At 42.5% G+C, this 22,959-nt stretch overlaps 1 long non-coding RNA gene across 1 annotated transcript in view; it reads right to left on the bottom strand.

The window, feature by feature from the left end:
• Positions 1 to 3,905: 3,905 nt before the first annotated feature.
• The window catches only part of LOC147445909 (uncharacterized), a 64,899-nt gene continuing 45,845 nt past the window's right edge, over positions 3,906 to 22,959 (bottom strand). Inside the window, exon 3 of the long non-coding RNA XR_015189820.1 lies at positions 3,906 to 4,598. This is a non-coding gene — a long non-coding RNA (uncharacterized LOC147445909). The remainder of the gene's footprint in view (positions 4,599 to 22,959) is intronic.

Below are 22,959 nucleotides of genomic sequence, written 5' to 3' on the forward strand. Positions count from 1 at the left end.
CCACAATATTCGTGTGCAGGCGGTAGGTAGCTTTGGAGACAAGATGGAACCATTGCTTCTGAGCCAGAGGAATTGTATGCCATAGCTGTTGATTTCTTTTGAAAGATCTTATCGATTGCAGTTCCTTTAGATCCTATCATAGGGATGTATAAGAGCAGGGAGTGTGGACCTACATAGAGAGGAGAGTTACGGATGGCATGCAAGTTGCCTTTGTGCAGCCTTTGTCAAATTCAAAGCCATGAGATGCATTGCCAGCATTGTGTTGTAGTACTTGCCAGCACTGCCTCGTAGTAGTTTTCGGGAGGATGGATTGTAGTGCGCAATGGAATTGTTTTAAGGATTTGAGCTCAGGATATGTATGTTGCACACAATTCAAGGGTTCCCTGGTGTTAAGTGCATGTTTCTTTGTTTACTCGGAGTATATGTGCAAAGCAAGTTATGCGAGTGAGATAGAGAGAGAGGTAGATATAAAGATTAATGTTGTTTTGTAGGTCTTAGATTAGTTAGATTCATGGGTAAATCTTTATTGTCTTGGTAATTTTGGTTTCGGAGTTAGTATTCTTGTCATTAGTTTGTTAGTGTCCCCCGATGTTTTGTAAGTTTTAAGTTCAAGGATATTCACATCAACAAAGACTGTTGAAAAGTTTTGTGTAGCTAGGTGCAGTGACATGTCGTGTATGTGTGTGGTTAGTAATAATAATTAATATTTTTTAAATTTTTGAATAGTCTCGTTTGGTTTGGTTTTTTCTAAATAAAAAATCTCTTGGTTTGACATGCTCTGTTTTGTAATTTAGTTGTTTTGTTTTGTTTTGGTTTGTTTGTGTAATTTTTTAATAGATTGTTTTACTTTATTTTATTTCTTTTTTTTCATCTTTAATCTGTATATATTTGGATTTAGGTTTTGTTTTGTTTGAGTTATCTTTGTGTATGTTTCTTTCTTCATCCTCTAGATATATAAAGAGAGAGGATGATGCCAAATTGGGTCCCACACTTCCATCCAAGGGCCCCCGACTCTGTTATCGGAGTAGTACTTTCTTTATATTGTAGAAATGCTTTTACAAGATACTTGATGATGGTTGAATGCTGAATGGATGTTGAATGAATGCTGGCTGACTACTACTGAATGATGAAACTGAATAGATAGCAAACTTTCTGAGCAAACCTTCGCGATGGAATGGTCCGGTACTAATGGATGTTTTTGAATGATAGTAACCACTTCTCAAACTATGCTACAATGCATACACATACATTTTGCACACACACGTGAGTTCAAAAAAATAGATGCAACATTTCTCCCAATAAATGTTATAAATAGACTAGCTATATTCAAGCGTCCCCAACTGTTTTAGCCAGATTCATTGACATGCCCTTTCCTTCATAGAAACCTTCGGCAGATGTATTGTCGGACTAGTACGCAACATCAGTCTGTGATATAGGGAGCTGGAGTGGACTCCTTTCTCCAGCCACAGGTAATACCCCAGACCTTATTGGTGAACCTGTCTAGCCCTAGAAATAGTCGGCTGTAAAGAAAAGGCCTCGAGGTAGAGTTCTAACATTTGAGGTGAATCTCCCAAGTCAATCTCCTCCATCCATTTCGAATCCATGGCCGAGTAATTCTTCAGCGTGACCAAATACCGTCGAATAAATCTGCCTCCTATCTGCCTATCTTTATGTGCAAGAATCTGTAAAACCTCATTGAGCTCCTGAACCCGCGTTGTTCTACATCTGCTCGATGTTCTAACACATCTCCCACATACTGTTTAAGAAGACTCACATGGAAAGCAATGTGAATCCTCTAAGAAGCAGGCAAACTCAATCGGTAAGATACATCATTTATGACCTAAGTAACCTGGAAAGGTCCATAATATTTCATACGAAGCTTTTTAAAAAAATCTCTCCTTGCCCTTCTGTTTCCTAAGTCTTGCCTAGTCAAATCTCAAAAGCACCCAATCTCCCTCGTTAAAGCGGAGTCAACGTCGATGCTTATCAACAACTTTCTTCTGCTTTTCCAAATAGCAGTATTCACCTGCTCATAACCCACATCCAAATCTTCCACAAACTTGTCAACTTGTCAACTTTAATAGATCCAAAAGTGCCAAACCCACAATCTTTGACTCTCCATTTGTCTGTGGATCATAAGAACAAGAGAACTTCAAAGTGGAGTGCAAATTTTGCGAGAAAGCTCTCCAAAACAAGTCGTCATCCTCGTATCCTGATCGAAAATCGACTTAGGCATTCCATGATATTTGAAAATATTCAACAAGAAGATCTTAGCTCGCTTCCGAACCGGAGTAAAACAAGTCTGTTTACTGAACCGATCAACAATCGTCCAAATACCGAAAGGCCGAAAATAAAGTTCATATCCATAGCAATGATTTCCCAAGGTGCCGATTGGATCAAAAAGGATTGAAAGTAGACTGCTCAATCAAACTTCACTCGTTGACAAACCAAATAACTCCTAACATGATTCTTTGTATCCTTGCACAAAGAAGGCCAATGAAAGTACAACTCCATAGCATGTATTGTGAAGCGTGACTCTCTTTAAGCACCTTCTTTTGTCACACATAGTTCGCCCCTTTCAAGCATAATAATCAGGTTCAAGAAGTTGGCCCATGATAAATGCTTCTCTGAAAGCTTGGCCTGTGTCAAAAAGTATCTTAAAGACTGACGATCCGTTTGCATTGTAGAATCAGCACCAAGAAGATAATGCTTCCATGATTGCAAATCATGAATCATAGCAAGCAATTCTTTCTCATAAATCTGCATATGCTTCTCAGGCCCTCTCAAAATCCTGCTCTGAGCATGCCCATCTTGCATACCACAGGTATCACACTGGACTTGAAAAGACTTCAGGTAGAATAAGGACTAGCTCTGTAGTAAGCTTGTCCTCCACGAGTTGAAAGGCTTGCTGTTGCCGTTCTCCAAAATGAAAGACAAGTCCTTTATGAGTCAAATCATGCAGTGGTGCAGCTATTTCAACAAAGAGCCGAATAAATCTCCGATAATACGAGCATAAGCCTAAAGACTGCAAATCTCCTACAATTCGTAGGCTCTGGCCACTGCTGTATTACTTTGATTTTATCAGGGTCCATGCGTACTCCAACCTTGGAAATGATATGTCCCAAGAAATGAATCTCTTCCATAACGATTTTACTCTTGTTGCCATTAATGACCAGTCTTTCCTTTCGTACAGTGTCAAACACAATCTTCAAATGCTCTCGACGCTCCGCTTCACTCTTGGAAAACACAATCATATCATCAAAGAATGTGCCCACAAAATGGCGATGAGCCAGAAAAATCCTATCCATCATCCAATGAAAGGTAGCAAGAGCATTGGTCATGCCTTTCGGTCAAGCCGAAAGGCATAACTAGAAACTCATATAAGCCAAAAACGGTCCTGAAAGCTGTCTTAGGCACATCTCGAGTATCAAGCTTGATCTGATGGTGGCCACTCTTCAAATCAATCCAACTGAAATAAAAGAACCTTACAATCGACCCAAAATATCATCAATTCTTGGAATAGGAAACTTGTTCTTAATCGTGATCTTGTTGAGTGCCTCGTAACCAATGAACATCCTCCAAGATTCATCTTTCTTCTGGACTATTAACATTGTAGAACAAAAGGGTGAAGAACTAGGACATATCCAACAATTCATTAAACTGGCGCATGATTTCTTCTTGCTGGGCTACACTGACCCTATAAGCTGGTTTGTTCGGAGCAGAACTGCCAGGAATGAGATCAATAGGATGATCCTCAGAGCATCTGGTGGCAGCTCGCCATGTAAAGCTTTTGAAAAACAATCAACATACTGGTCCAAAAATTTACGACAGGTGTTTATTCAAAGTAATCAAATTAGAAGATCCACTCTCTTCTTTCTCTTTAACAAAGATCAAGTAAGAAGAAAGATGACTCTTTATTAATTTAGGAACAGGAGAAGCTGATACAAGAGGCACTCACTGGCCTTTAAGCTTTACATCCAAAACTAATGTCTTGCCCCTATGCTCCCAAGTAACCTGCTTCTTATAGGCATCCAAAACAATCTTGTGGTGAAGGAACCATGGCATCCCCAAAAGAACATCACATCCTTCTAAAGGCATATTGAAAAACTACTCATGTTCCACATATTCTTGAATATGCAATCGAAGTTGCCCAATCAAAGGAGTAACTGGTGTCTCAAGTCCGTCATAGAAGTTCAATAAGCAAGTCCTGTAACATTCTTGGACACTCCAAGCGAGAAATCAATAGCAACAAATGAACAGAAACTTCATAATCACTGAATTTTAATAGAGAGAGAGAGAGAGAGAGAGAGTCGACACGGCTCGGCGTAGTTCCGGGCCACAGGTATTGGTCCCAAAGTCTGGCGTCCCTTTGAGTATTCATTTTTCATTAATCACTGCAAAGTACAACTCCCGAGAGACCTCTACTCTCAGACTCTGCAAATCACAAAATTCCGTACAGTTACCACGTCAGTATGTCGTACAACATGCCATGTCATCTGTCCGTATTGTCTGTCCATGTCAGCAGGTGGTCATGCCATGTCACCATTTTGTTACATACCCCCCCCTCTTGAAAGAATTGTAATCGCCCTCGATTACGCCTGCAAAACAGACAGAGGCCATAAATCAATTCAGTAGACATTGACCCTATGTACCGACCCACTAGACCAACACAAATCTAGCACTTACACATAGACGACAGTCACATCACATTAAGTCAAATCAATCACATAAAAATTCATTCTCAATCTCAGACCATGTCTGCCAGCAACGTATTTAGTAATCGTATCTAGATCCACACCGAACCTCACTCATGTCGGATTAACTAATCCTTATTGCGATCATGTCTATAGAGATTGTCAAGACCAAAATGTTGTAGACAAAATAAAATGTTGTAGTCATTTTGTCTTTCAGTCTTGCACTTAAACACAGTCACATGTTAGAGTGTTTATCAATCAAAATCAAAATTAGTTCCGGGAATTCCCATGTCGAAGTACTTCTTTCATAAAGTCATTTAGCAGAATGTTGTCAGCCCATCAATATCCCTGAAATCCAAAGAAAAATCAATGACTCTAGGTAATTTGTGACAAAGGAGTGGAGTAACTCCTCTCTTGTGCACTCCTACACCAGATTTAACCTGCTGATCTCCGAGAACTCTTGGAATAGCCAAAGCTAGACCAAAAGCGTCAAGGTAAAGTTCCAAATTTGAGGGGTATCTGCCAAGTCCTCTTCCTCCATCCGCTTCGCATTCAATACCGGATAGTTCTTGACTAAGAATTGCCGTTCACTTTACCTTTCTCTTTCCTTTTTCCAAGTAATCCAATTTCTGTTCCAGAACAAGTGTCTCCTCGCTCTCTTCCCCTTCAGGTTGCTCCTCAGGCTCCCTATCGACTAGCACCTCACCCTTGAAATTTTTCAACACTCACATGAAAAGCATTGTGAATCTTCAAAGTTTTTGGCAACTTCAGGCTGAAGAATAGATCATTTATCTTCTCTTGAATCTCGAAAGGGCCATAGTTAGGCTTAGCTTTGGAAAAAGCCGCTCCTTTCCTTTTCATTTTCTTAGGCGTGCCTTCTCAAACCGTAAGAGCACCCAATCATCTTCCTTTAGCTACAAGTCGCATCGAATCTTGTCGGTTGCCCTCTTATGCCATGCTTGAAACTTCTCGAGAGCCTTGTGCACCTTGGCAACAACAGTATCCAGATTTAGAGCATAGCTTCAAAAATCTTATCCTGGATTTACCAGCTGATTCCCTTTTTCTTTTCTTTCCTTTTGCCCTGGGACCTGTGGGTAGCGTCTTTCACTTTCCCTGTCCATTGGCACGTCAGTCTCAATCATCAGAACCCTAAGACACATTGTCATCTGATCCCCTTTTTGTGAATCCTTTGATGAACTTGCATCTAGTTTCCTTAGTTTGTTGAACTCCTCGGATATGCCACCATCTGATTCTCGAGAATCGTGTAATGAGCTTTCATCCGGTTCCCCTGATTCATTTTGATCACTCCGACGGAGTCGTGCCCTGTTGAGGTAGATACTATCTTGCCAGTAAGATAAGTCAATGAACTGCATGCGTTCCAAATCATTCCTTAGCATGTAGCAAAAGTCTCTGAACAGAGTCAAACTTCTGGTTTAGCAAAAAACAACAAAACTGCTCAATCTGGTCTTTCAAAGTGATCTTTCGAAACAAAGACACTGGTCAATAAGCATCCCAAAACCTCTGGCAATAATCATCCAATATCTTTCTCAGTCATTTTCAAGTGATACCAAGCCATGATAACCTCTTGTGCATATTCATGTCATAGGAATGGAGAGGGCAGTAGCCAGCGAGGGTGCAGGAGGGAGAAAGAGCTCGCACTGAGCAAGATAGCGCTCAGATTGCATCGCCAAGGAGACGGAAGTTGTTCACCGGGCCATGGTGCCCCTATTCAGTGTTACTCTCGGAAGTTTTTGCGCACCTCGTCCTCGGCTATGCCATGTCATCAAGGGGTCGTTCCCAGTAGTGATGTCGCTAGCGGCTAGCCATAAATAGAAGCGGGAGTTTCCATGCAAAGAAAGACTCCCAAGTTCGACTCTCATAGATATAATGAGGCCTCACACTCTCTCTTCTCGGGTTAGGTCATAAACCTGGATACCACACTCATGCCAAGCTTCCATATCAAGTTGACGTGAAGATTGTCTTGAATTTTAGCCACGTCATAGGCGCTTCTCTATCGAACAGCACGGTAGACAACCAAGTTTGTGCAGTTCCTTTCAAGTAAGATGCCGCCCTTTACACCCTAGAGTGTTTTGTGAACCAATCTCTAGAGGAGACGACGTCAACCTATTGTACAAACTCAAGGGCTCGATGGGTGTCGTGGCAGTCTAAGATGTCTCATATCGGACGGCCTGACTCCCTTCCTTGAACTCCTTGGTTTTCTTGTTGATCTAGTCACTGTTAAAAGAGGACGAACTCTGCTCCTCTAAACGGCTAGATGGCCTTCCATGCCTTCTAGACTTCTTTTTCTTTCCAAAAATTTACTTAAAGAATCTTGTCTTTGGTGCTTACTTCAAATGGCGCCTTCCCGGTGAGTTGCTGTAGGCAAACTCCACCCAGAGCAAGTACTTTTCCCATTAAGTATTTTGATTCGAAATATAAGACTTCAACAGATCCAATTCCATTGAATTGGATATCTCATATTTCCCATCTGTCTACGGGTGGAACGAGGACAAGAACTGCAACTGCGAGCCAATGTTCTTCAAGATTTCCCTCCAAAACAACCTAGTAAACCGGAGATCGATGTCCAGAGAAATGGACTCAGGAATGCCATATATTTGGAAAATCTGTGAGACAAACACTTTTGCCAAATGATCGGGCTTAACTGTCTTCCTTGCCGGAAAGAAGTGGGCATGAATCTATCAATGTCTATCCAAATGCCATCATGCCCCTTTGAGTCTTGGGGAGATCAAAAATAAAATCCATAGCAATGCTTTCCCAGGGGCGGGTGGGAATGGTTAAAGGTTGTAAGAGTTTGTGTGCCTTATGCCTGTCAAAACTTAACCTTATAGCATACTAAACCACTGCGAACGAAGTCATCCACATCCTTTTTAAGCCTCGGTCAATAGAAGTAACGCTCCACACCCTTCAAGGTGGTATCTATGCCGCGGTGGCCTTAAAAAGGTGGACAATGACACTCTGTCAAAACCTTTTCCCTCAAGGGCTGTGTAACACACAATATCGTTTTCCCCATCAAATAGCCATCCCGTATAGAATAGCGTGAAATTGTCTCCCCATCATGTATCCTAGTAAAAATATCAACAAAGTCAAGATCCATGGCGCACTGATCAACCATATCCTCGAAGCTTACGTGATAAATCGTGGAAATAGCCAGAAGCAAGGGCTTCCGAGACAATGATTCTGTCACTAAATTCTTATGTCCTTGAACATAGACAATCTGGAAGTGAAACTGTGACAATAGGGTAGCCCATCGCATCTGCTTTTCCAAACGCTGCTTCTATGACTAGAAGTAGCGTAAACTTTGATGATCCGTAAAGACTGTATAATCAGTTCCGAGTAAATAGTGTCATCATTGAGTACAAGTATGGATCACTGCTAATAGCTCTTTTTCATAAATTTGTGCAACTATTTCAGGACGTGAAAACATTCTGCTCTCATAAGCAATTACACGGTCTTCTTGCATCAAGATTGCTTCCAAATTGCAGCCATAAGCATCACAGTAAATTTTGAATGGCTTTTGCAAGTCTAGTAAGGCCAACACGAGTCCAATAGTCAACTTTCCTTTGAGAGTCTCAAAGGCTACAATCTCTGTCGGTCCCAAATAAAAGGAGCTCTTTTCTGAGTTAGCATATGCAAAGGAGAAACTATCTTTTCTACGTGCCAATGTTCTCCCACATTGCCCTCCAAAATAAACTAGTAAACTAGGGATCTCTCTCTAAAGCAATGGACTCAGGCATGCCATATATGTGAGACAAACACTTTCACCAAATGGTCGAGCTTAACTGTCTTCTTTATCCGAATGAAGTGGTTCTGTTTACTAAATCTGTCGATGACTATCTGAATGCCATCATGCCCACTTTGAGTCATGGGGAGATCAAATATAAAATCCACAGCAATGCTTTCCAAGGGGTGCGTGAGAATGGGTAAAGGCTGTAAGAGTCCGTGCGTCTTATGTTTGTCAAAACTTGACCTTTTAGGATACTAAAGAACTGCGAACAAAGTCATCTACATCCTTTTTAAGCCTTGTCAAATAGAAGTAACGCTCCACACTCTTCAAGGTGGTATCTATGCCGCGGTGGCCTATAAAAGGTGGACAATGGCACTTTGTCAAAACCTTTTCCCTCAGGGGCTGTGTAACACACAAGATCGTTTTCCGTATCAAATAGCCATCCCATATAGAATAGCCTAAAATTGTCTCCCCATCGTGTATCCTAATAAAAATATCAATCAAGTCAGGATCCGTGGCGTATTAATCAACCATACGTAGCAACAGAGTAGACCACCATGTCTGTACAGTTTCTTTCAAATAAGATGCCGCCTTTCGCACCCTAGAATGTTATGAGAACTGTCCTCCAAAGAAGGCGACGTCAAACCGTTGTACAAACTCAAGGGCTCGATTGGTGTCCTGGTAACTTGAAAGCATCTCAAACCTGACAGCGTAACTCCTTTCCTTGAACGCCTTGGTTTTCTTGTTGATCTGGTCATTGTTAAAAGAGGACGAGCTCTCCTCTTCTGAATGGTTGGATGGCCTTCCATGCCTTCTAGACTTTTTTAATTTTTCAAAAATCTACTTTAAAAGAATCTTGTCTTATGTGCTTAGAGATTGAGGAACCTTCTTAGCACTCTTGAATACTACAAATGGCGCCTTCCCTGTGTGTTGTTGTAGGCAAACTCTACCAAGGGCAAATACTTTTTCCATTAAGCCTTTCGATTCGAAATATAAGACTTCAACAAATCCAATTCCATTGAATTGGCTATCTTAAATTGCCCATCAATCTTCGGGTGGAATGAGGACGAGAGATGCAACTGCGTGCCAATGTTCTCTCAGATTGCCCTCCAAAATAAACTAGTAAACCGGGGATCTCTCTCCAAAACAATGGATTCAGGCATTCCATATATTCGGAAAATCTGTGAAAACAAACACTTTCACCTAATGGTCGAGCTTAACTGTCTTCTTTATCCAAATGAAGTGGGTCTGTTTACTGAATCTGTCGATGACTGTCCGAATGCCATCATGCCCACTCTGAGTCATGGGGAGATCAAAGATGAAATCCATAGCAATGCTTTCCAAGGGGCGCGTGAGAATGGGTAATGGCTGTAAGAATCCATGTGTCTTATGTTTGTCAAAACCTAACCTTTTAGCATACTAAACAACTGCGAACAAAGTCATCTACATCCTTTTTAAGCCTTGTCCAATAGAAGTAACACTCCACACCCTTCAAGGTGGTATCTATGCCGCGGTGGCCTCTGAAACATTTTCCCTCAAGGGCTGTGTAACACACAAGATCGTTTTCCGCATCAAATAGACATCTCATATAGAATAGCCTAAAATTGTCTCCCCATCGTGTATCCTAATAAAAATATCAACCAAGTCAAGATTCGTGGTGTACTGATCAACCATATCCTCGAAGCTTCTGTGATGAATCCCGGAAATAGCGGGCTTCCGAGACAATGCATCTGTCACTAAATTCTTTTGTCCTTGACCATGGACAATCTGGAAGTGTAAATGTGACAGGAGGATAGCCCATCGCACCTGCTTTTCCGATCGCTGCTTCTATGACAAGAAGTAGCGTAAACTCTGATGATCCGTAAAGACTGTATAATCAGTTTTGAGTAAATAGTGTCACCCACTGAGTACGAATATGGATCACTGCTAATAGCTCTTTTTCATAAATTTGTGCAACTACTTCAGGACGTGAAAACATTATGCTCTCATAAGCAGTTACATGGCCTTCTTGCATCAAGATTAATTCCAAATTGCGACCATAAGCATCACAGTAAATTTCGAATGGCTCTTGCAAGTCTAGTAAGGCCAGTATGAGTCCAATAGTCAACTTTTCTTTGAGAGTCTCAAAGGCTACAATCTCTACCAGTCCCAAATAAAAGGAGCTCCTTTCTGAGTTAGCATATGCAAAGGAGAAACTATCTCCGCAAATTTCTGAATGAACCACCGATAATATGAGCACAAACCTAAATAAGCTTTGAAGCTCATGAACGTTCTTAAAATCACGCCAATAACGAATAGTCTCAATTTTGGCCGAGTCCATCTTTACCCCTACTGCTGAGGCGATATGTCCAAGGAAGAGTATCTCAGGGAAGAGAAATTTTCTCTTTTTCGCATTTATAACCAATTTATGCTTCCGCAGTGCCTGTAAAACTCTCTAGAATCCCAAAAGTCATCCTGAAAGTTGTCTTGTAAACGACTCCATGAGAAATTTAGATCTGATAATAACCACTCTTCATATCAATTTGGCAAGTAGAACCCTGAAGTCTCTCGAGTATATCACCAATCCTCGTCATGTGGAAATCTATTCTCGTTCATTGTTTCTTTATTTTGGCATAGCCTAACTCTGTAAGGTGGTCGGTTCGGTGGTGTACTACCAGGAATCAATCATGTGATCTTCGGGACGTAAAGGAGGCCACTCGCCTGGTACGTCCGCAGAGAAATAGTCAGTCTCAGCTTGCAAAAAATCTTATCGTTGCTTTTCAAGGTCAAACATATTCGACCTTTCAAGGTTTTTTTTCCTCCATCGAGTACAATCTATTTGCCCTTTTCATTCCTCAAAGTCGCTTTCTTAGCCCGATAGTCAACCACGGCATTGTGTGGTACCAAGAGATTCCTAAGAGGATATCACACCTCTCCAAAGGCATAATATAAAAGCCCTCATGTCCTAAATACCCGTGACAATGCAAACGAAGATTACCAATGACAGGTGTAATGGCAACATCCCGTGCGGGTGCCACTAGAATTACCTCCGTCTGAGGCCTTAGCCTAACGAGCGTAATTCCAAGTCGAGCCACCAATGAAGTTGGCCTTGGCTCCTCCATCAAAGAAAACGAGGGCTTCCTGATCGTTCACTTTGCCCCATGTGCGGCAAAGTTTTGTGCTTTCGTTCATCTGGTTCGGATTGGTCTCCACGCAATGTGGTACTAGTCGTGCTTTCACCTTTTGTTTTCAACGCTTGGAGGCTGCTCTGTAACTTTTTGGCTTATCTTTTGGTGGTCCTCTGGTTCGCCTTCTGTTTAAGATTTATGTCTGGCTCTTCTTGCGAGCACAGGTTCTGCTTTTCTGCACTCGTATGTCCTTTCAACTTTCTGCCGACCTGAGAGGAGAAGCAATGGCTTCACGGTATCTCGAGTAAATCTCATGTTTCGGGTAATTCTTTCACGTGTTTTGCAAGTCTCGGGTCTCTGGAGTACTTGATCAATCTTTTCACACGTGTCAACTTGCAATTGACGTTTGTACTCTGCTTTGGTAAAATTTTCCACCAAGAATCTATCCAAATCTTCATTCTTTCCTTCAATTCCCACACCCGATTTCAACTTTTCTTTTGCCTGCCCACCTAAAGGTGTTATCTCTGTCAGATTCTCCGAGAGAACCTATGAGTAATCTCGAATTCTCTATACCTTGTAAGACAGAGCGATGAAGACGAGAGCGCGCCCGACGTGCAATGTACGAAGGGTGGGAGTGGCTAATAAGTCCGGACTCGGGACATAAAGATTCTTTCACAAAAGAACTGCGTGTGCTGGCAAAAGGATTGGATCCTCCGTAGAAGAAGAATCTTTCTGTGCTCTGATACCAGTGTAACAGGCTTGGACACTCCAAGCGAGAAATCAATAGCAATACACGAACAGAAACTTCATCACTAAACTTTAACAGAGAGAGAAAGAGAGTCAACACAACCCGGCATAGTTCCGTGCCCACAGGTATTGGCCCCAAAGTTTGGCGCCCCTTTCGGTATTTATTTTTCATTAATCATTGCAAAGTACAACTCTCGAGGGACCTCTGCTCTCAGACTCTGCGTCTAGATGCTCTCAAAGAGTGAGGCCCTTAGGGCTCTTTTATTCTTATAAAGGATGCCCAAAAGCAATTAAACTCAAAAGCAATGAGCAATTGGCTCCAAAAACTGCCAAAAAGCAGTCAGCAAAAATTACGAAATTCCATACAGCTACCACGTCAACATACCAATGCAAATTGTGGACATCCGTACAGCTGTCACGTCAGCATGTCGTAAAGCCTAGCACGTCATCTGTCCGTATTGTCTGTTCGTACTATCTGTCTACAATGGGCCTAGCTATATAAGAGAGATAAGTGGTCATGCCACGTCACCATGTTGTGATAGGTCCCATCTCTTCCATCTTGATGCCTAGCTTCTTTGCAAGTTCTAGGGAAATGTAATTGGCCTTTGCTTCTATATCAAAGAAGATCAAGGCGTGATAATCTTTGATCTTTCCCCAAGCTCGACAAAGCTTTGTGTTAGCATCTGCGTCACCAGTCCCCCAAATATCTGGAACAAGACCGACACATAGCTTTGTTTTCTTGATTGCCAACTCTTCCTTTACTTTACCATTCTGGTCTTTACGAGCTGAGATTCTTCGTGGACGCTCATTCAATCAATGGAGAATTATGTGTGTGTGTGTGTGTGTGTGTGTGTGTGTGTGTGTGTGAGAGAGAGAGAGAGAGAGAGAGAGAGAGAGAGAGAGAGAGAGAGAGAGAGAGAGAGAACACCAACACTAGATGCATTGTGGCTACCTGGTCACACTATACAGTATGCATACACCTGAATGATATGTACAAGGGGTGCCCCCATGCCACATATAAATACGTGTCAAGGGGCTGGTCAGGCCAAACTGCACGACCCATTGAAATCCCTAGACCCAAAAAAATGGAATATAAGTGACGTGGATGCCCAGCCTTAGAACTGGGTCGCCATACAAAAAAGGACTAAACCTAAAATACAAGCATGTGTGGATTACCAACCTAGCCATACAATCGTAGAGAGAGAGAGAGAGAGAGAGAGAGAGAGAGAGAGCAAGAGGAGATGTAACACCCCCTCTCAGCACCTGATGCTGGTAGTGAGGCCAAGGTCTGTTCCGATGCAGATTTGGTGAAGATGTCCACCATATTCTCTATTGTAGGACAATACTCCAATATGATGTCGTCCGCCAAAATCCACTCCCGAACATAGTGAAATTGGAGCTCGATGTACTTGGTCCTCGCATGGAAGTGATGGCAATGCAACTCTGACTATAGCTAAAAGAAGTGTCGCAGCAGTCTGTGGGAACCCTAGCTCTCCCAGAAGTCTACGTAACCATATGACTTCACACGCAACGTAGCAGCCGTGCGGTACTCCGCCTTTGTAGATGATAGTGCAATGCTAGGTTGCGACTTACTGCTTCATGAAATAGGTCTCGAGCCGAGTGTGAAAACCACTCTTATCATAGAACACCGAGTGTCAGGATTGTCGGCCCTATGCCAAGGCACTGTGCATAGCGCTTAGCCACAAGTCTTGCCTCGTGCTTCTTGATGGAACCGTCGGTTTTAAACTTCGTCTTGAAGATCCATCGCGTCCCAATAATCTTTCGCTTCTTAGGCTGAGGAACAAGCTTCCAAGTGCCATTCCGGTCGATTCTGTCGCGCTCCACGAGCATCGCACACTTCCAAGCGTTAAAGAGGGCTCTGTAACTGAAGAGGGCTCAAGTGGTGCAGAATGGATCCGCGTCGTGAGAGCGAAGTTAACAAACTTGTTGTCCTCAAATACTTGCCTCCAGCGTGCCGAGCGACGACACTACCCAAGCACTTGCAGCGGTGGTAACTCTATAAGTCTTGAAGAAGATACCGTAGAGTAGAGCCAACCAGTTCCTAATCGCTCCCGATGGAGTGCCACGGTTATAGTGTCCTCGCAAGGATCTTCGGCATTATCTGCTCACTGGAAGGAGTCGTCGTCAGAATCAGCATGATCCAAGGTAGGTACTAGCTGCTGCTATTAAAAAAAAATGCGTTGGCTAGCTGACTGAATTTTAGCGCAGGTGTTCTTCTCTCTCTTCCTTGCAAGAACAATAAGCAGTCTCTCTCTCCTCCTAGTGCTACCTGGCTGCTCCATTCCCGCCAGCTCCACACCGACTACTCCTAACGGGTGTGAGAGCCTATAAAAGCAACCCGGTCCCTCTCTCAGACACACAGAGATCCCAGCACTAGCAGTAAGGAGCACTTCCGACGGAGAATCTACAAGTGATCAAGAGGCGCCAATACACAGAGTTTGCTTTCTCGTACTCGGAGCAATAGTTATGAATTGTGATTTCACGAATCACGTTCTTGTTTTGCGTTTGTGCTTTTGGAGGTACTCCATCACAAAGAAGGAGCAATGAGGCCTTGGCCTATGCTCAGAGATTCCAGGAACGGATAGAGCTTTACGTTCTGAGAACAAACGAAAACTGAATTGAGAGCTCGTCTCTCAAGAATTTCCCACAAGGGAAGGAATATACCATCGAGTCGAAAGATCTAGAACGGAGGGGTCACTCCGGTTTTTGTGCTTGTAACAAGATTCTCCCTAATAAAGATTCTCTTTAAAGGGGGGGAGGGAGGACCAGCCCATCTTCTACTCCCAATTACTGTGTCGATTTTCTTCCTTGACCCTTTTAGTTGAAAGTTCATTTATTTTCAGCTTGTTGATTATTTGTGTACGCTCTCATTTGTGACACCATGTATCTCGGTCATGAAACAAATCTATCTTCGATAGTGTTAAGAAAAGGCTCTTTCTAGAAAGCCATATGCGAGAGGTGTGAGTCCATGTATCTCGATCGTAAAATCAATCGATCTTCCGTAGTATTAAGAAAATGCTCTTTGTAGAAAGCAATTTTCTACTCGCCATGCCCTCTCTATAAATTTGTGTAAGATCTTATCTGAGTATCCTGTTGATCTTGGAGGGAGCCAATGGGAATTGATGGTGTGTCCAAGGAGTATTGAAAGGGTGGCAATCCTTCCATTGTGAAGCTGTGTAGCTGAAACCCGGCCGACATCTATGCATACCAACATCTAGAGTTTGCCCCTTGGCTAGTTGGTGAGATGACTCGAGGACCAATTTAGCACTATGGCGTGGGAGATCCCACAACCCATGTATGTAAGTTACTAATCCAGTAATCGCCTCTATCTCAATCGGAGTTACTGCAGCCTTGCATTGGACCAACATGGAGATCAAAGTGACCACTTTCTCTATTGCTCTCTACCTATTAGACATCCCAGCAGACCACATGCAATGATCAAGACTAGGTCTCCAAATCTGTACCCCATACAAAAATGTGGATATCACCAAGGTATTAAACAACCATAACTTGGTGCTGAGCTCGAGAAATTTTTCCATTGAACGCATTGCTCCAATCGTGCAAGGTCTGCATATCCTCGTGTAAGTCTAGAGGTTGTTCCCTCTCTCATAGAGAAAGAGGGTCCTCCAAACACATTTTCGAGGTAGGTGTAGTTCTTTGTAAACTCTACTAGCTCTTCACCATAAAGAAAAGTTGGTGCTAATGCCCTCATTCATTGTGATGTGGTATAAAAAATCATCACTTTGGTCTTGCTAAGGCTCACAGACAAATCTCTGCCATGTGCATATCTTTGCAGTATATCCAACTAGCTTTGTAGCCCTTTTGGTGATTCAGAAATGAGAACAATATCCACATATAGTAGCAAGGGTATGCACGTGCCTTATAGACGTGCACCTCTATCTCCATATCTATGAATATACTCTAAAACATCATCCATATACATACCAAAGAGAGTAGGAAAGTGGACAATTGTGTTTCACTCCAACAGTAGAATCAATCGTTTTTTAAACGCCTTTTGATATACCCATTGTACCTTTGACAGATTCATAACATGCAAGAATATTGTTAGGTGCAGCGGAATGGATGTTGTATTTTCTCAAGATTAGTGATCTTTATTTACTCAAGGTTCCTTTTAGTTCTTAGGGAAGGAGAGAGCCTTCCGTCTTTATGGAGAGTGCTATGATCACAAACAAAGTGAGTGGATATTGTGCGTGCAAGTAAATGAGACTGAGAGAAGGAGAGAGAAGAGATACGACACTCGAGAGGTTGTAAAACCCTCCTCCGAAGGCCCCACTCTCGTCGGCGAGAGTGGTCTACTTTGATTGCACAAAGGTGTACAATGCCTATGCAATGGGACTATGCCGATGACGACGACGGTGGTGACGACGACGACTTGATGGCTGAAATCAAAGTTCTTCTAATCGCTGAATTTTGGGACTGTTTCGGTCACTTAAAAGTAATAAGTGAAAATAACCAAAAATAGGAAAATAGGCTAAATGCACTGGAAAATTCTCCTAACTGATGCTAATGGATTCTGATGGGAATTCCAATGATCATGCTGTGTGCAACCGCAGGATATGCATCTATGCTAAGTGACTGGGCATGCAAGATCTACGAATAGACTCACAAAAGTGCCAGATCACTGCTAATCTAAACTGAATGGACTGACCGAACCCTGCTGTGGTGTAGCTTGTCCACGGACACATAGGGTTGGGATGTGTCACGTGACATCCCCTCCTTTTCAAAGTGAGGTACTGGTTTCGAACTGTATGGCGTCGAGGGAGATCGCCAATAGTATCCGGAATCCTGGAAGGGACTCTTCGCCGACCCACTCTGATGTGTGGGTCGAGTGGTACTTGAACTTCATAAAGGTCTGCAACGCTTGCTTCTTTGGGCCGCGCCGAAAGCGACACAAAGTCTTCTGAATCTCCTTTCTTGCGTCAACTTCGTCTAGAGACCTGCTTCTTTCGTCTTCAAGAATCTCCATGGCTGAAAATTCCTGAAACCATCTCCAACACAAAACCATGAACATACCCATTCCATGTAAAGTGAAGGAAAAAAATCGTGTCGTCTCTAAAGACTGTGTATGCAATGTAGATGAACATAGAAACGGAGTGACAACCCGTTCATCAAACACATGCAAACAATGAGGTCGAATCTTTTCTGTTTGATCAAAATCAATCAACTGAGGCAATTCACAATGGAAATGCCTATGCTTGGTGCTCATACTATCTTGTGCTCTTTCGGAAACTGTGTCACGCCAAGGAAGAGACATGAAATGTGACTTCCTTACAGACAAACTTTTCAACTGTTCATGAACAATCCGCATACATTCATGCTCATCCATGAGAGAAACGTGCTTAACATGCAATATGTCATGCCTAGAAAAAGGGATCACATAACGATGCTGACTAAAATACACGAAACGATCACGAATGAAACATTCGAACAATGCGTGCGTATCAATCATGCGAACACATAATATTTCATGTGAAGGTTCTGTGGACCTAGGCTCGAGAGCCAAGATCGGTTCTTCCAGAATGATCGAATAGTCCTGTGGTGGTTCTTTGGACCTCGACTCGAAAGCCAAGATCGGATCTTCGTGATTGATCGAATCTACAACGAGGTTAGCTTCGCTAGGAAAAGCATCCACTAACACATCATCCTTGTGAACAATCACATCTTCTTTATGCAACTCATCATGCTTGTGAGAAATCACATCTTGATCATGCAAATCATCATGCTCATCATTGGCATCCAAATCATCATGCTTAGCAATATCATTCAAATCATCATGCTTATCTTTGTCATCTAAATCATCATGCTTGTCATTCAAATCATCATGCTTATCATCATGTAAATCATTGTGCTTATCATTGTCAATCAAAACATCATGCAAGTCATTGTCAATCAAATCATCATCATGCTTCACACAATCATACAAATCCTGTGTGTCATGCTTTGGAGAAGAAGAGACTGAGAGAGTCTTCTTTTCAAGAATTTCTTGCATCGGTGTCGACACTTGAGAACAGAGTCGCAACATCTCTTGCATTCGTGCTTTGTTCTCGCGATAAAATTTTGCTTGTCTTGCTTGGTTCTCTACTTGTCTTTCTTTTTCTTCCAAGCGTGCTTGCTCGTACTCACGCGCTAGAAATGCTGTGGATCTGATGCCATAAGGGCTGAAACTGAAAAACGCTGGGATGCCTTTTCTCTTGCCAAAAACGCTGGCTATGGAGACCAAAAACGCTAATAGGCTGCTGTGGAAAAACGCTAGCAATGCTGATGAAATTGTTGGCGATGGCAGTAATCTGCTAACGCTAGAGTTCTGGTGGTGTTGACGATCCAGGCTAGGCTGAAAACGCCAGATCTTGCAGGTCGGCGAGGATGGGATCTCCAAAAACGCCAAGGTGCTTGAGGGGGTACTGCTGAGAAGTTGCCTCTTGAGCGGGAAGCTCCTGCTACCTCTTCTGCCAGAAAGTACTAACTTGGGTTTGCTTATATATTAACTTAGCAAAATTGCCCTACCTACTTTTGTTGGAAAGTCACTTAAAAATAATAAGTGAAAATAACAAAAAATAGGAAAATAGACTAAATGCACTGGAAAATTCCCCTAACTGATACTAATGGATTCTGATGGGAATTCCGACGATCATGCTGCGTGCAACCGGAGAATATGCATCTATGCTAGGTGACTGGGCATGCACGGTCTACGAATAGACTCACAAAAGTGCCAGATCTGTGCTAATCTAAATTGAATGGACTGACCGAACCCTGCTGTGGTGTAGCTTGTCCACGGACACATAGGGTTGGGATGTGTCACGCGACAAATATTCACCTAGAACACCCAAATTATACAATTTGCGCATCAATCTTGCTCTATGCACTGTATCAAATGCTTTGCCGCCCAGGTACTGGACACTCCTCCATGATAGCTCAAAGAGTCAATATGTGATTAAGAGTAGAAAATCGTCTTTTGAATCCTTCTTGCCCACATGCTCTTACACCCTCTCTCTTTGCCCAACCACTAAGCTCGTGCTCACGGGTTGTCTACTTTCTTTGGCTTCCGGTTCATGTTGGAATACGTGTGAGTACATCCACTGTGCTTCTTGGGCATGACACTACTTGTCTCTGAGGTTTGGCTCTTGTGGTTGAGTCGCCTACTCATTATCTAGACTTTGTGGATCAATATGGCTTCTCACACTGTTTGGATTGCTATCGCTTTGCTACTCACAAGAGTTGATTTGATTCGATCTCACACGCTGTTTGCTCTTAGTGGGATGACTCCACTGCAGATTCCGATGGTTGTTACAAGCTTGGAAACTCCAAGCGAGACAGCAATAGCAACACACGAACAAAAACTTCATAATCACTGAAATTTAACAAAGAGAGAGAGAGTCTTGACACGGCCCGGCGTGGTTCCGTGCCCAGAGGTACTGACCCCTTAGTTTGGTGCCCCTTTTGATATTTATTTTTCATTAATCATTGCGAAGTACAAATCCCGAAGGACCTCTACTCACAGATTCTGCGTCCAGATGCTCTGCAGAGTGAGGCCTTGGGTTTCTTTTTATCCTTACAAGGGATGCCAAAAGCAATTAAACTCAAAAGCAAATTGGCTCCAGAAACTACCAAAAAGCAGCCAACGCAAAATACGGAATTCCATACAGTCCTGCCACATCAAAAGTCAACGTGAAATGCGGAAATCCATACAATCTGCCACGTCAGCCTACCAACACGTTTTGTGGGGTTACGTATTGCTTCCACGGGGCACCCTGCTGTACAGTCTCCAACTCCATCGGTCGTACAGTTTATGCCACGTCATCACTTCTGTCTACGGGGTCATGCCACGTCATCAACTTGTGACATAACCCCCCTCTTGAAAGAATTGTAATTGCCCTCGATTATGCCTGCAAAGTCAGACATAAGCCATAAACTAGTTCAGTATACACTGCCTCTAAGTACCGACGCACTAGACGACACAAATCCAGCACTTGTACAAAGACAACAGTACGTCACATTATATCACATGACAAATCAAATCAATCACAAAAAAATTCATTCAAGATCTCACACCATGACTGTCAACAACGGATTTAGTAATCGCATCTAGATCCATCCCGGACCTCACTGATGTCAAATTAACTAATCCTTATTGTGATCATGTCTATTGAAATTTGCAAGACCGAAATGCTGTAGTCATTTTTTCTTTCAGTTCCTGCACTCAAACACAGTCACATGTTAGAGTGTTTATCAATCAAATCGAGTTCCTAGAATTCCAATGTCGAAGTAGTTTTTTCATAAAGTCATCCAACAGAATATTTTCAGCCCTCAGTATCCTTGAAATCCAAAGAAAAATCAATGACTTTATTCTTTTTAGGTAATCTGTTACAAAGGAGCGGAGTAACTCCTCTCTTGCGCACTCTCACATGCACCAGATTCAACCTGCTATCTCCAGGAACTCTTGGAATAGCCAAAGCTAAACGAAAAGCATCATGGTAAAGTTCCAAATCTGAGGGGTATCTGCTAGGTCCTTCTCCATCCACTTTGCATTCAATGCCGGATGGTTCTTAACTAAGAACCGCCATTCACTTAACCTTTCTCTTTTCTTTACTGGTAAGCTAGTATCTGTTTCGAAACAAGAATCTCCTCTCTCTCTTCCATTTCAGGTTGTGCCTCAGGCTCCTTGTTGACTGGCACCTCACCCTTGAAATTTTTCGAGAGAGTCACATGAAAAGTACTATGAATCTTCCAAGTATCTAGCAACTTCAATAAGGATACATCATTGATCTTCTCTTTAATCTGGAAAGGGCTATAGTATCTTAGCTTTTGAAAAAGCCGCTCCTTTCCTTTTCATTTCCTTAGGCGTGCCTTCTCAAACCATAAAAGCACCCAATCATCTTCCTGCAGCTGTAAGTCATGTCGAATCTTATCGACTGCCTTCTTATGCCGTGCTTGAGACGTCTCAAGAGCCTTGTGCACCTCAGCAAAAGCAGTATCCAAATCTAGATCATACTGGTCTGCTTCAATTATCTTATCCTGGGTCTGGGGAAATCTCTGATCTACAAACTGATTCTCTTTTTTCTTTCTTTCCTTGTGCCCTTGACCTGTGGGTAGCTTCTTTAGCTTCCCCTGTCCATTGACACGTCAGTCTCAATAATCGAAACTCTAAGACGCACTATCATTTGATCCCCTTTCCCTAGAATTTTTTAATGAACTTGCATTAGGTTCCCTTACTTCGTCGGAACCCTCTGATTCTCCAAAATCCTACGATGAGCTGTCATCCACTTCCCCTGATTTATTCTTTTCAATATGGCAGACTCTTGCCTTGTTGAGGTGGATACTATCCTGTCCGTCAGATAAGTGAATAAGCCGGCATGCGTTCCAAATTGTTCCGTAGCATGTTGCATAAGTCTCTGAATAGAGTCATACTTCTGATTTAGACAACGGTCGCGAATCTCTTTTAGCAAGGCACAGCAAAACTGCTCAAACTGGTCTTTGAAAGTACTCTTCTGAAACGAAGACACCAGCAAACAAGTATCCCAAAACCTCTGGCAATAGTCATCCAATGGATCTTTCTCAGTCATTTGCAAGTGATACTAAGTCGTGATGACGTCTTGTGCATATTCATCTGATATCCAAGTTGACGTGAAAATTGTCTTGAATTTTAATCACGTCACAAGTGCTTCTCTGCGTAACAACAGAGTAGACCACCATGTCTGTACAGTTTCTTTCAAGTAAGATGCCACCTTTCTCACCCTAGAATGTTCTGAGAACCGTCCTCCAGTGAAGGCGACGTCAAACTGTTGTACAAACTCAAGGGCTCGATGGGTGTCCTGATAGCTCGAAAACGTCTCAAACCTGCCAACGTAACTCCCTTCCTTGAATGCCTTGGTTTCTTGTTGATCTGGTCATTGTTAAAAGAGAACGAGCTCTCCTCCTTTAAATGGCTGGATGGCCTTCCATGCCTTTTAGACTTTTTTTGTTTTTCAAAAATCTACTTTAAAATAATCTTGTCTTAGGTGCTTAGAGATTGAGGAACCTTCTTAGCACCCTCGAATACTTCAAATGGCGCCTTCCCCGTGTGTTGTTGTAGGCAAACTCTACCAAGGGCAAATACTTTTCCCATTAAGCCTTCTAATTCGAAATATAGGACTTCAACAAATCCAATTCCATTGAATTTGCTATCTCAAATTGCCCACCAATCTTCGGGTGGAATGAGGACGAGGGATGCAACTACGTGCCAATGTTCTCCCAGATTGCCCTCCAAAATAAACTAGTAAACCGGGGATCTCTCTCCAAAGCAATGGACTCAGGCATGTCATATATTTGGAAAATCTGTGAGACAAACACTTTCGCCAAATGGTTGAGCTTAATTGTCTTCTTTATCCGAATGAAGTGGGCTTGTTTAGTGAATCTATCGATGACTGTCCGAATGCCATCATGCCCACTTTGAGTCACGGGAGATCAAAGATGAAATCCATAGCAATGCTTTCCAAGGGGTGCGTGAGAATGGTAAATGCTGTAAGAGTCCGTGTGTCTTATGTTTGTCAAAACCTGACCTTTTGGCATACTAAACAACTGCGAACAAAGTCATCTACATCCTTTTTAAGCCTCGTCCAATAGAAGTAACGCTCCACACCCTGCAAGG

The sequence above is a fragment of the Adiantum capillus-veneris genome, chromosome 12 (genome assembly GCF_014529385.1).
Source record: "Adiantum capillus-veneris isolate H3 chromosome 12, ASM1452938v2, whole genome shotgun sequence".
In the NCBI taxonomy this organism is placed as follows: domain Eukaryota; kingdom Viridiplantae; phylum Streptophyta; class Polypodiopsida; order Polypodiales; family Pteridaceae; genus Adiantum; species Adiantum capillus-veneris.